This window comes from Physeter macrocephalus, chromosome 8, assembly GCF_002837175.3.
Source record: "Physeter macrocephalus isolate SW-GA chromosome 8, ASM283717v5, whole genome shotgun sequence".
NCBI classification, from domain to species: Eukaryota; Metazoa; Chordata; class Mammalia; order Artiodactyla; family Physeteridae; genus Physeter; species Physeter macrocephalus.
The window spans coordinates 121,670,401-121,685,859 of NC_041221.1; the positions used below are offsets into that span (position 1 = coordinate 121,670,401).

Sequence of the window (15,459 nt, forward strand, 5' to 3'; positions counted from 1 at the left end):
AAAAAAAAAAAAAAAAAAAGAGCTCACAGATTCTAAACATCCTAAATATTTAGGAAACAAAACAAGGAGAATTTGTGATGTGGAAGATGTAAATGGCCCCTAGATTTCCCTCTTGCGTGAAAAAGACCATCAGATGCTCACACAGATAACCAGCCTCCTGCAACATCCTGCTCCATGACTCCCAAGTCCCCAGAGGCTCACATGTACACAGGAAGGTCTAACCCTGTGGTATCTAGATCTGGATCTAGATCTAGACCTCTATCTCATATATCTCTACTTTTTATTGTTTTACAGTGAAGATGTATTACTTTATAATTTAAAAAACATACAAATACTTTGAAAATATACTCATCAAAACTGTCTGAGGAGAACCCCAGCCTTCCACAGTTAGAGCCATAACCATCTCTGGATCACAGAAAGTCATTACAAAAGCAAGAAGATGCACGGCAGATAACAGGACACTTTAAAATAAGTAGAGTTGACATAGTAAACTAAATTTTGAGGGAACTGTTCTTACAGTTCAGGGTGTCTTGAATAGAAAAGCCGGTTAGGGGAAGTTTGAATTATTCAACACGTGTTTCGGTCCCATTAGAAAAGTAGGCAAATCTTTAGCAGTAGGACCAAGCATCCGTCTTATGGCCACTGGGAGATAAATGGCTTACAATAAAACAAGCTGTATTTGGTAATTAAGATGATGTGCATTGATTCCTACCACTTATCTCTTTTGAAACATCCCTGTAAGAAAGATCAGACAATCACACTGCTGAGCTGTCAAAGGGGTGTGTGTGGGCTGGGAGGGAGGATGGCAGGGAGCAAGGTGAGAGGTGTTTTTTTTAAGCGCTGCTAAAATTAATGGTGCTATTTTCACAGTTGTAAAGTAGGCAGCGTGATTATAGTGCGAGCAAGGCTGTTTCCTCTCTCCAGAGACCAGGGCTTTGATAGCAACTGGACAAAGGCGAAGGTATAAATAATCACAGTTTACTCTTGTGGAAGAAGTCAACAGCCTTCTCCAGAAGGACTGTGGCCTGATGAATCAAGGCAGGCGTGCTGTGTTTGTGAGAAACTTCAGGTCCTAATGGAGCTTTTCCACGCGGAGAAGCCTTACCACCATCCCTGTCCGCTGCTGGGCCCCCGGGTGACAAGGCTCGAGCTGGGTCCGGCGCGCGGCCCAAGGATGGTGCTGAATCAGTGAGGCGCCTGGTGATGCTAGAGGTGAGGGGCTGGTTTTTCGGTCCTCTCTTTAACCCCTAACATCTATTTGGTTGCAATGTTCAACTCACTAGAAGAAGAATTTGCAGTCCTGTTTAAATCAGGGTCTTAGAGGATATTTAAAATAAAAAAGCCAAAGTTCCCATCATGGAAATATTACTTTTTACCACAAGCACAGGTCCCAAATTTGGGGAGGAGGGGTTAGATTTGATTCCAGAGTGTTATATCTACTTATATTTGGGGGTCCCAAAATGTAAGAACATTTACACTTGCATCTAAAATCTGGACACAGAATGGATAAAGAAGATGTGGTACATATATATAATGGAATATTACTCAGCCATAAAAAGAAATGAAACTGGGGGCTTCCCTGGTGGCGCAGTGGTTGAGAATCCGCCTGCCGATGCAGGGGACACGGGTTCGTGCCCCGGTCCGGGAAGATCTCAAACGCCGCGGAGCGGCTGGGCCCGTGAGCCACGGCCGCTGAGCCTGCGCGTCCGGAGCCTGTGCTCCGCAACAGGAGAGGCCACAACAGTGAGAGGCCCGTGTACCACAAAAAAAAAAAAAAAAAAAAAAAAGAAATGAAACTGGGTCATTTGTAGAGATGTGGATGGACCTAGAGTCTGTCATACAGAGTGAAGTAAGTCAGAAAGAGAAAAACAAATATCGTATATTAACGCATATAAGTGAAATCTAGAAAAATGGTGCAGATGAACCTATTTGCAGGGCAGGATTAGAAGTGCAGACATAGAGAACGGACGTGTGGACACAATGGGGGGTAAGGGGAGGGTGGGATGAATTGGGAGATTAGGTTTGACATCAATACACTACCATGTGTAAAATAGATAGCTAGTAGGAACCTGCTGTATAGCACAGGGAGATCAGCTCCGTGCTGTGATGACCTAGATGGGTGGGATGGGGGGATGGGGGGGTGGGGGGGCGGGAGGGAGGTCCTAGAGGGAGGGGATATATGTATACATACAGCTGATTCACTTCACTGTACAGCAGAACCTAACACAACATTGTAAAGCAATTATACTCCAAAAAAAAAAAAATCTGGACACAAAAACAACATCAAGAAAAGAAGCATATTTAAAAATCTAAGTTGGAGATAAGATGGAATTTATTCAAGGACAGTAGCAGTGACCAAAAAAAGAAAAAAAAAAAAGCAGGGGTCCAGTACCTCATACTGGAAGTGATCAAAAATAACACGCAAATCCAATGACCTGAATGCTGACAAAATGCCATAGCTATTCTGCCTTATTCATTCTTTAATTACTCATCTGCTTTGGAGGGGATGGTCTTAACAGAAAAAGAATGCATGGAGAATCAAAGGCAACGACACGGTCTAAGAGTAGACAACTCCAGTGGAGAAGGAAGAGTCAGTTTCCTAATTGGATTAAAATAAACTAAATTTAGAATCAAATGGAAATCCAGAGGAGCATTTATTTTCCCCACCTTGTTAAGGCCCTCCTGTAAGCAGGTGTCGCTCTCATTCATTTCACTGATCTCTGACTAATCAATTCTTTATTTTAGCAGCCTATGAAGAGCAAATCCATCTTTTTCATCTTCCTTCTTAAACCAAAGCACCTCTCTGAATTGCGTTTTCCATGTGGGTTGGCAACTGGGGTGGGGAGAGGGGCCAGGCGGATTTTGCTGGGAGAAATGGGGGGTGGGGTATGGAGTTTCAGAGACGGCAAAGCCTGCTCTCTCCACAATACCTCCTTGCCCTGTAGCATCTCCACCCTTACGGTTATTATCCTGTGTGGCTAATCAGATTAAAAGTCTTCAAGACAACTCTTTGATCCCCTGTCAAACAAAGGTATGCAAGAAAACAATGAAAAAGCGGGAAGACTCTAGTGTTGCACCTGGGTTAGTAAGAGAAGCAAATACAACTGTACGATGTGTCCAGGTACCTCAGAGACCCCCCTCTACCTGTCAGAGACCTGAAAGATTTCTTGTGGCCCTGGCAATCAGATTTAATGAAGGCTCGGGGCAATTAGTAAGCAAGACAGAGCCGAGGGTCTCTGGCCATAGACCGCATCCAAGGAAACAAAAGTATGGCAGTGGCAAAGTTCTCTGAGTGATGTATTGATAAATGACTACCACAGGGCCGTCCAGCTGTAGAAGGCCTGATAGCACTGATGACATCACAAAATACAATCTGAGCTGTCCTTGTGTGTAGCAATGCATGTACAGAAAACAGGGTCTGTCTATCACGTGAACACAGAAGGCATTGAGCCCAAAGCCTCATATACGTTAAAAATATAATGGGAGAGATTTTTATCTGCCATGAATATTTAATTCTCCTGAAAGCTCACCATCTGCATATCACAAGGCCCCAATGCATGTGTGTGATTTTCTGTTGTCTTTCAGAAGAAAGCAGACCACTTCCTGTGATGTCTTGAAAGTTGCTTCAATGTGCATTGATCCCTTTGATCTAATGAGTGTGTGTATTTTAAAACCAAGTTGGCTCTGCCGCTCTCATCTATTTGTGGGGAGGAACCAGAACAATGAGGGGAAAACCAAGTTGGTTTCCATTGTTTTCCTGGTGGCCTATATCCCTAGTCACTGATGTTTTAGATGCTGTTTAATTTTTGCTGATGTCTTTTTATCTTAGGCTTCATGTGAATTTAAAAAGAGTTCCATTGATATGCAACCTACTGTGTATTCTGATACCCTGCCCGCCTTGTTGCACTGCAGAAGCCTGCAGCTGCCTGAAGCTTAATTATGCATGCATGCATGCAAAGCCCAGATGCTCGGCCAAGAGTGCCTCAACGACTGCAGTTTCTCACTTGTTTTTGCTTGAATTATAATTGGGCAGATCTCTATTTCTCAGCCCATTTTGTAGCTTTAGCATGCTCCCCTTTGCCTCCATCGCTACCTCTGCTTGACTTGGCTTCTTCCAGAAGGAGCCCTTTGCCAATCTGCTGTGCCTCTGAAATCCGAGAAGGGTCATTCATGGCTTTGACAAATCCTTTTACCTACATGGCAATTTCAAAAGGTACAAAAATGACCCTAGCCCCAATCAGTTTTCCTCCAGATGGTTGGTAGCTTAGGAAAAAAAAAAAGTTAACTAGAAGCTGGCATCTGGGTGGAAACAAAGGAGGCTTAGAGCCAGGCATCTACAATGGAAAGTAATATCAGTATAAAGCTTCACACCTGCTAAAAGAAGGTAATGGAGACCAGCAAAAGCAGATTTGTTAAGCGTGCACATCCTCCATTCAGGGCCTTTTGTGAACAGTTTTCCAGCCTGCCTAAGGGATCTCGGTCTTCAAAAAGAACAAAGCTTCATCTCAGAGTGTGAAACTGGGTATTGCATTGCACGATATATAACAGTATTAGTGTTACCTTGACTTCATCAGGAGATGGGCAGGTAGAGTAACTCATGGAGAATGGCAGCTGCTGGTTATACCTATTTCTGAAGAACAGTCAGAGCCCCTGGTATTGGTTTTTGGTGTTTTTTTTTTTTTGCGGTACGCGGGCCTCTCACTGTTGTGGCCTCTCCCGTTGCGGAGCACAGGCTCCGGACGCGCAGGCTCAGCGGCCATGGCTCACGGGCCTAGCCGCTCTGCGGCATGTGGGGTCTTCCCAGACCTGGGCGCGAACCCATGTCCCTTGCATCGGCAGGAGGACTCTCAACCACTGCGCCACCAGGGAAGCCCTGGTATTGGTTTCTTTAGTGAAACATCAAATTAAGCACCCAGATTTATCTCGTTGAAAGTCATGGGATATTTTTGCTCCTAAAGCTTAAAAGAAAAATGTTATGGAAATATATTGAAGCCTCAAAAATAAGCAAGAATCTATGATAGGATAATTAACCATGATGATTTTAAGATAGTAAAGTCATTGGGTGAGCATTTGTCATTCAATCAGATGATTCCTACGTGAAGAGCAACTCAACATTTTCATCTAAGACACCTTACTAGCATGTGCCATCACAATTACTTGAGGCAGATACTATTACTATTCCCATTTTACAGATAAGGACACTGAGAGGTAAGGAGACTTTCCCAAGACCAGTGGTTTCCATGTAGCAGAGTTGGGATTCGAATTGTTTCAGTCCAAACCCATGCATCTAACAGCTCCTATATTTGGCCTACGTAAGAACATTTATCAACTGTATATTAAGTGCCAAACATTATTATAAGCTCTTTACAGCTACCCAACGAGGTAGGTGTATTTATTTACCCCATTTTCTAGAAGAGGTCTCCACAATTAACCACGCTGCCCAGTAGTTTTCAAACTTCAACAGGCTTCAGAATCACCTGGAGGGCCTGTTAAAACATAGGCTGCTGAGCCCTATCTCCAGTGTTTCTGACTCAGTAAGTTTGGGCTGGGGTCCAAGAATTTGCCTTTTCACATGTGATCCTGATGTTGCTGGTCTGGGGACCACACTTTGAGAACTACTGCACTAGCCTCTACAATATTACTTATAAATAATAGGTAGAATTTATTATCCCAGATCCTTCACATCCATGTTACACATTTCTAATCCTCAGAAGACAGATATTATCCCTGTTTTATACCTGAGGAAAATTAGGTTGTGAAAAATTAAGTAAGTTGCACAGCATCACACTGAGAGCAGCAGAGTCAGGACCCAAATTGACAGGTGACCCTCAATGCCCAAGCTTTTGTCAATAGCCCACCCAGCCCTCCAGCCAAGTGGTCTACCAAACTGACTAGGTATTGAGTAGCCCTATAGTATAAGGGCTGTAGTACAAAGGATGTGCCTTATACAAACATCATTGTCTTATTAATACAAATAAATAATTATGATTCCCTGGGATGTGCAGAATAGTACCACTATCTTGATACATTGTTTAGAAAATCAAATTGTTTTGTGCATGTCAGCAACGTGTAAAAGGACTAGATACATCATAAAGGTAAAAAGAGGATTTTCATGACCAGAGATGCTTTCATCATTAAGAAAAAAGTTTAAGTCAAGTCATTAAAAACATCTTTTCGTCTAGTAATGGACGGTGACATGGAGAAGAGGAGGGATGAATGGGGGACTCCCAGGGAATGGATATTTATGGGTATATAGATTTGTAAGTTTAGTTTTCTAAATTGAATAGCTCTAATATTAAGAAGAGATTAAAAGATCATAAGCTTTTTCACCTCTCAATACCAAGTTAGCAACAATATATATATTATTAGTATTACTCCACTCAAAGATGAGTCTGTGCCCTGAAGCCCAAAGAGCACCAGAAAATGGATTTGCACAGTTCATTCGCTTGTGCTCTATACTGAAGAGGAAAAAAATTCAAACTGTCGGAGAGAGATTTTTATCTACCACATCAGCTAACCTCCTTTCTTTTCTCCCAATTGGAAATTAAATTTGTAAGCATCACTTTTTAATTGCCTAAGTGTGTCAATGTAACATGAATGCTAACCTATGATCCACTAATATTTGAAGCAATTATATTAAATTCCATTTTTGAAGTCACAATTTTATGCAGCTTTACAGAAAAGAATAACCAAATGAATGTTAAAGTCTTTGTTGTAATGGAGAGAGTTTGGTTTGGTTTTGGCTTCAAACAAATCTGAATCAGAATATCTAGTTTGTCTCTTCTTCCTAGTTTTTCCTTGGGTGTATGTGATTTAACCTCTCTGAAGGTCAGTATCTCTCTGTGTAAGCTGGTGATGCTAATACCTACTGCATAAATTTGTCATGAGAACATTTGTGAAGGTCTTGGGAGATAACGTTTGTTTGGTTTTCCCAGATTTTCCTAAAGGAAAATTGAAGAATGTCCAAAGCATATGAGGAATGTCCTTTGACTATTTTGGTAGAGTTCATTTTTCTGATGTCTTTCTCACTTTCTTGTCTGGGAAGCAGTGGAAATAGAATACCAGATCAAAGGATAGACATGGAAGGGAGGGATGAATTTTCAAAGCCAAGCATACAACATTTTAGAGTAGCAGAGCTTCTGGATAAGTTACGGCATTAAGGATGATGTCCTGTTTTGTAATTGCATGGGCCACTGCTCCACATCTACCTTTCCATTCTTCTCCAAGGAGGGTTTTTCCAAGCCAGTCTCATGCTTGGCTCATATCAGGTGCTGTTCTTTTTCAGGGCACATGGTATTCCAGATCAATGGGAAGGAGGTCACTCAGAGTTAACCAGGTCAGAAACCAACCCAACTAAGAGATCCTGCTCAAAAAGATCCAGTTATCGTCTATTCATTCTAATATATTTTGACTCCAGTTTATTCTAGGCTGCCAACAACTATCTATTAATAGAGATTTGGATCAGAACCTACACTAAATATAAAGTGCTGGGCTCCCCAGTGGTAGGATGCCTAACACCACTGTGATGAGATAAGCCAAGAGTAAAGAATATCTGTGGTCTTAATTTTGGTACTAATGTGTAAAGAGTTGCTCTTTTCTGAGAAGTCAATGCAAATTAAAGTATTATAAACTAGTAATTCACTCATTCAACAAATATTTCTTGGGTGCTTACTAGGTGCTCATACTGTGCTAGAAGCTGGAGATATAGCAATGAACAAAACACCAGGATACATACCTTCATGAAGCTTATGTTCTGGTGACATTTGGGTGAGTTGTGAAGAACAAAAGAAAAACATTTTTAATTCCCAAGAAGAAATATCAAACATTTGATCCATAATTTAGCTAACTGGCTTACTTTTCTAAATGTCAGGCCTTGGAGGCAGTTCAAGATGGAAGAATAAGAAGACCCGGAACTCACTGCCTCCCTCTGAGGCAATGAATCTACAGCTACATATGGATCAATTACCTCTGAAAAACACCTGCAAACTAGCTGAATAGCTCCTCCACAACAAAGGGTAACTGCACCGAAAATTATACTATAGGGGTTCAACAGCAGACTATATGAAGCAAAGAAAGAATCAGTGATGGGTTGGATGAGGTAATGGAACTCACCCAAAAAGAGCAGGAAAAAGAAAAAAAGAATTTTAAAAAGTGAAAAGAGCTTAAGGGGCCTATGGGACAATATCAAGTAGACTAACATTCGCATTAGAGGCGTCCCAGACAAGAGAGAGAGAATGGGGCAGAAAATTTATTCCCCTAACCTGGGGAAGGAAACAGATATCCAGTTCAAGGAGGCCCAGAGAGATCCAAACTATGAATCCAAAGAGACCCATACCAAGTCACATTATGTTTAACTTTTGACATTTTAATCATAAAGATAGAATTTTAAAAGCAGTAGGAGAAAAACAACTTGCTCCATACAAGGGAACTCTCAGAATACTATTAGCATATTTCTCAGCAGAAACTTTGCAAGCCAGAAAGGCATAGCATGATATATTTGAAGTGCTAAAGGGAAAAAACTTCCAACCAAGAATACTCTACACTTCAAGGTTACCATTAAAAATTGAAGGAGAGATAAAGAGCTCTCCAGACAAATGAAAGCTAAAGGAGCTCATCACCACTAAACTGGCCTTACAAGAAATGCTACAAGAATTTTTTTAAGTTGAAAAGGGCACTAATTAGTAACAAGAAAACATATTAAGATAAAAATCTCATTGGCAAAGGTAAATATACAGTAAAGACAGTAGATTAATCACTTATAAGGCTAGTATGAAGGTTAAAAGACAAAAACAATAAAAATCTAGAACTACAATAGCTAGTTAAGGGATACACAAAATAAAAAGATGTAAAATGTGACATCAAAAACATTAAAACGTGGGAGGAAGTGTAAAAATGTAGAGTTTTAAAGTGTATTCAAACTTAACTTGCTATCAACTTAAAATAGACTATTATAAATACAGGCTATTATATGTGAGCCTCATGGTAACTACAAAGCAAGAACCTATTGTAGATACACAAAAAAACAATGAAAAAGGAATCTAACTATAACACTACGGAAAGCCATCACAACATAAGAGAAGGAAGCAAGATAAGATTAAAGGGACACAGAAGAACCAAAGAACAGCCAGAAAACAATGAACAAAATGGCAATAAGTATTATACATAACTATCAATAATTACCTTAAATTTAAATGAACTTAATGCTCCAATAAAAAGAAAGTGGCTGAAATAAAAAACAAGACCCATCTATATGTTACCTAAGAGACTCACTTCCAATGTAAGGACACACAGACTGAAAGTGAAGGGAGAGAAAAAGATGTTTTATGCAAATGGAAGCCAAAAGAATGCTGGGGTGGCTATACTTTTATCAAACAAAGAGACTTTAAAACGAAGTCTGTAAGAAAAGAAATAGATGGGCACTGCATAATGATAAAGGGGTCAATCCAGAAAAAAGATGTAACATTTGTAATATCTATGCACCCAACATGGGAGCATCTCAGAATATAAAGCAAATATTAACAGACTTAAAAAGAGACAATGACAGTAATACAAAAGAGTGGGGGACTTAATACCCACTTCCATCAACAGATATATCATTCAGATAGAAAATCAATAAGGAAACATTGGCCTACAACCATACATTAGACCAGATAAACTTAATAGATATCTACATGACATTCCATCCAAAAACAGCAGAATGCACATTCTCTCAAAGTGCACATAGAACTTTCTCCAGGGTAGATCACATGCGAGGCCATGAAACAAGTCTCAATAAATTTAAGAAAACTGAAATTGTATCAAGCATCTTTTCTGACCACAATGGTATGAAACTAGCAGTTACAAGGAAAAACTTAGAAAAATTACAAATATTTGGAGATTAAACAACATGCTACTTAACAGCCAATGGTCAATGAAGAAATCAAAGCAGAAATTTTAAAAATACCTTGAGACAAATGAAAAAGGAAACACAACATACCAAAATGTATAGGATGCAGCAAAAGCAGTTCTAAGACAGACGCTTATAGCATTACAGGCCTTCCTTAAGAAACAAGAAAAATCTGAAATAAACAATCTAACTTTACACCTAAAGGAACTAGAAAAACAAGAACAAACAAAGCATAAAGTTAGTAGAAGGAAGGAAATAAGATCAGGGTGGAAATAGGGACAAAAAAGAAATAGAAAAGATCAATGCAACTAAGAGATCTTTCTTTGAAAAGATAAATAAAATTGACATATCTTTATCTAGACTTTCTGAGAAAAAAGAGAGAAGACAAATAAGATGAGAAATTAAAGAGAAGTTACAAATGATATCAACGAAATACAAAGGATTATAAGAGACTACTATTAACACTTATATGCCAACAAATTGGACAACAGAGAAGAAATGGAAAAATTCCTAGAAACATACAATCTTCGGAGTCAGGAAGAAATAGAAAACCTGAATAGATCAATTACTAGTAAACAGATTGAATCAGTAATCAAACCCAAAATCCAATCCCAAAAAACAAAGTCCAGGACCAGACGGCTTCACTGGTGAATTCTACAAAACATTCAAAGATTTAATACCTATCCTTCTCAAACTCTTCTAAAAAACTAAAGAGGAGGAAATGCTCCCAAACTCATTTTGTGATGTTAACATTACCCTGATACCAAAACCAGACAAGGACCCCAACTCCCCCCCAAAAAATTGCAGACCAATATCCCGATGAACATAGTTGCAAAAATCCTCAACAAATATGAGCAAACAGAATTCAACAATACATTAAAAGGATCATACACCACAATCAAGTGGGATTTATTCCAGGGATGCAAGGATGGTTCAACATTCAAAAAAATCAACATGATACCTTGAATTAGCAAGATGGAGAATAAAAAAAAATATGATAATTCCAATAGATACAGAAAAGCATTTGACAAAATTCAACACCTATTCATGATAAAAATGGCATTTTTTACAGAAGTAGAACAAATATTTCTAAAATTTGTACAGAACCACAAAAGACCTTGTATAGCCAAAACAATCTTGAGAAAGAAGAACAAAGCCGGAGGTATCATGTGCCCTGATTTTACACTATACTACAGACTATAGTAATCAAGACAGTATGGTATTGGCATAACAACAGACACATAGATCAATGGAACAGAACAAAGGGCTCAGATATAAACCCATGCATATACAGTCAATTTATCTACAGCAAAGGAGGCAAGAGTATACAATGGGAAAAGAACAGTCTCTTCAATAAATGGTGTCAGGAAAACTGAACAGTCACATGCAAAAGAATGAAACTGGATCACTGTCTTACACCATACACAAAAATTTACTCAAATGGATTAAAGACTTGAATATAAGACCAGAAACCATAAAACTCCTAGAAGAAAACATAACTGGAAAACTCCTTGACATGAGTCTAGCAATATATTTTTTGGATCCGACTCCAAAGGCAATGGCAGCAAAAGGAAAAATAAACAAATGTGACTACAACAAACTACAAACCGCTCCACAGCAAAGGAAACCATCAACAAGATGAAAAGGCAGTCTACTGAATGGGAAATGATGTTTGTAAATCATATATCCAATAAAGGTTTAATATCCAAAATACATGGTTGACATTTGAACAACATGGGTTTGAACTTCACGGGTCCACTTATACATGGAGTTTTTTCAATCAATACATAGTACAGGACTACACAACTTGCAGTTGGTTGAATCTACAGATGAGGAACCGTGGATATGGAGGGCCAACTCTAAAGTTATATGCCAATTTACAACTGCATGAAGGATTGGTACCCCAGCCTGAGTTTTTAAGGGTCAACTGTATAAAGAATTCATACAGGGCTTCCCTGGTGGCGCAGTGGTTGCGCGTCCGCCTGCCGATGCAGGGGAACCGGGTTCGCACCCCGGTCTGGGAGGATCCCACACGCCGCGGAGAGATGTACAATAAGATCCACGTTGTTTTCATGCCTACTGACACAACATCCATTCTGCAGCTTATGAATCAAGGAATATTTTGACTTACAAGTCTTATTCTTTAAGAAATACATTTCCTAAGCTTCCCTGGTGGCGCAGTGGTTGAGAGTCCGCCTGCCAATGCAGGGGACAGGGGTTCGTGCCCTGGTCCAGGAGGAGCCCACATGCCGCGGAGCGGCGGGGCCCGTGGGCCATGGCTGCTGAGCCTGCGCGTCCGGAGCCTGTGCTCCGCAACGGGAGAGGCCACAACAGAGGGAGGCCCGCATACCACAAAAAAAAAAAAAAAAAAAAGAATTCATACAATTCATTCACAAAAAACAAACAATTCAATGAAAAAATGGGCAGAGGATCTGAATAAACATTTTCCAAAGAAGATATTCAAATCGTCAATGGGCACATGAAAAGATGTTCAACATCATTAATTTTCAGGGAAATGCAAATCAAAACCACAACAAAATACTACCTCACACCTGTAAGAATGGCTATTACCAAAAGGACAAGAAATAACAAGTGTTGGCAAAAATGTAGAGAAAAAGGAACCCTCGTGCACTGTTTGTAGGAATGTAAATTACTGCAGCCACTGTGGAAAATAGTATGGAGGTTCCCGAAAAAATTAAAAATAGAACTACCATATGATTCAGCAATTCTACTTCTGGGTATTTAACTGAAGAAAACAAAAAAACTTCTTCAAAAAAACATATATGCACCCCTGTGTTCATTGTAGCATTATTTACAATAGCCAAGATATGAAAACAACCTAAGTGTCCATCAATGGATGAATGGATATATATATATATATATATATACACACAACGGAATAGTAATCAGCCATAAAAAAAGTGAAATCCTGTCATTTGTGACAACATGGATGGACTTAGAAAGTACTATGCTAAGTGAAATAAGTAAGACGGGGAAAGACAAATTCCATATGATTTCACTTATATGTGGAATCTAAAAAACAAAACAAACAAACAAAACAAAATAAAACTCACAGGTCCAGAGAACAGATTGGTGGTTACCAGAGGGGAGGAGGGTCAGTGGGTAAAATGGGTGAAAAGGATCAAGAGGTACAAACTTCCAGTTATAAATAAGTTATGGTGATATAAGTATAGCACGGTGACTATATTCAATGATATCGTATTGTAAATTTGAAAGTTGCTAAGAAAAAATTTTGTAACTGTATGGTGACAGATGGTAACTAGACTTACTGTGATGATCGTTTCACAATGTATACAAATGCCAGATCATTATGTTGTACACCTGAAACTAATGTCATGTTGTATGTCAATTATACTTCAATTAAAAACAAATTCAGATCTTGTCAGCCTCATAAATCACGTTCTCCTAACTCTCTCCTGATATTCATCACCCAGCCTATTTCAATACTTGAGTGACTCAGAGCTCTCTACTTCACAGTGCAGGCCATTACATTTCTGTACATGCCAAATCAATTAGAAAATCCTTTTTTAAAAATGATCAAAAATTTCCTTCACCCTAGATTTCCCTCTGAAGCTACAAAGCATTAACCACGTAATGAGGGGGTGCCATGAGTTCGCAGTCAGTGGTAAGATGTCATCCTTAAAAGGAGAGCTTGGCTTCATTCCTGGGGTAGTGGAAGAGAAAAGCCTGTCTTTGTATGGTGAAGTGGGCAGCATAGGGGCCCCCAGTGCTCCTACATTCCATAGGTGATACTCTTTCATTTTTTTTTCCTTTAATTTTTAAGTTTACTTTCTAAGAATTTTGCCAACAAAGGCACTTTTTGTCTTGTTTCAGAGACTTAACACTGTGTAGAGAAGCAGTAGGATAGGTACCCGCTTTCTGCAGGTAGTTTTCACAGTGTCTTTTTATGGCCTCTAAGAGAATCATTTTTTATTGTATAATGCAGTTCATGACAGTTTTGAAACGTAACCATTCAACACTTGTATTTTAGGAGAGTGTATGGTAACAATAAAGAAACACAGACTCACGCACATACACCATTCAGATGGGGTCGATCAAGATTGAATTTCCCCCTACGATGAAAGTGAGATAGTTGTGTGGAAACAGGCAGGTCCCTGCCCCGAACAACTCCACCGTTAGAAGACGGAGCTTTATCTTTGCTTCAAAAGGCTGCTGTTCATTACAGCATCCATGTCAGAGACCAATAAAAAAAAGCACCAGGGAGAGTGATTACTGTGTTCTTCCAACACAAACAAATTTGTTTTCCACTAAGGATGAACACAAAGCTTTGTATCCACTAAAGTAAGCACGTTAACTATGACCCTTTCTCTGGGCCACGCTGAAGAAAAAAAGGAAGGACGAGAGATTATATACACAACCTACATATAATATATATACAATTAATATTAGCCACCCCACAGTAAGGTTAATTGTGGCTTCTCTGAACACTTAATCTGCAAGCCGTTGATAAATCCCACCCTGAATAAAAGTGGCTGGTATTTAGGTCACACAAAGTCATTGCCGTTTTTTAATTTAAACCTCGCACTAGATTAAAACACAAGAGTATTTCAGGAGGACAATTCCGAAGCCGCGGCAATAGGCTGTCATTTGGCGTAAAAAGTTTCCACAGCACACCCCAGGGACATGTTAATCAAAGCTTTTTAATGGATTCAGTCTGATCTGTGACAGGCTTTGTTCCACAGATGGCTTTTGCTGGATAGAGCTGCAAGTTATCAATAAGACACAGTAATTGCGGGTAGTGATGGAGCTGAGTTTCTGGGGCTTTCTACCATCCAGCTCTTTTTTTTTTTATTCTCAGTCGAGGCAGAAATGGTCTTGCCGTAGAAGTCAAGACATGACTTGTTTTTTCCTTTAATCTCCCAACATAGAATGAAGGGAAATTAAGCAACAAAAAAAACCACCTGACATTAATGTATTAAAAAAAAAAAAGAAAGAAAAACCCTCACACCACCTTCTCCTATTTCTCCTCCTTGTTAAATCTTTGTCTTAGACTTTTAAGCCAGGGCTGGGCAGCAAGCCTTTTAACCTGATCAAATAAATCTATGTTAACCGGAGGCAGGCCTGGGAAGCTCCTCTGTGGGCTGGAGCAGCAACTTCTCCACCAAGTTCTCTGTTATCACTCTAAAATCAAAGCAGCCAGAGGCTAAACTAATGATTTAGGATTACGCTGATCACCTATCAGAGATAGTTAGCTTTTCAGCCACTTAAGAAGGTTAATGCTCCCCATAGGATGGAAAATGTCTCGGTGCCTGTTCAAAACAGTCATGTCATAGGAACCGAACAGTTGTTTTCTTTAGTCAGTCACAGTCCTCGCTCTGGAAGATCAGTCATTCCCTGAAAGGGCTTCCCTGGTGACGCAGTGGTTGGGGGTCCGCCTGCCGATGCAGGGGACACGGGTTCGTGCCCCGGTCCGGGAAGATCCCACGTGCCGTGGAGCGGCTGGGCCCGTGAGCCATGGCCGCTGAGCCTACGCGTCCGGAGCCTGTGCTCCGCAACGGGAGAGGCCACAGCAGTGAGAGGCCCGCGTACTG

At 39.9% G+C, this 15,459-nt stretch overlaps 1 long non-coding RNA gene across 2 annotated transcripts in view; it reads right to left on the bottom strand.

Annotated features, from left to right (window-relative positions):
* The window catches only part of LOC114486755 (uncharacterized), a 121,118-nt gene that overhangs the window by 104,974 nt on the left and 685 nt on the right, over window positions 1–15,459 (bottom strand). The window lies entirely within an intron of this gene.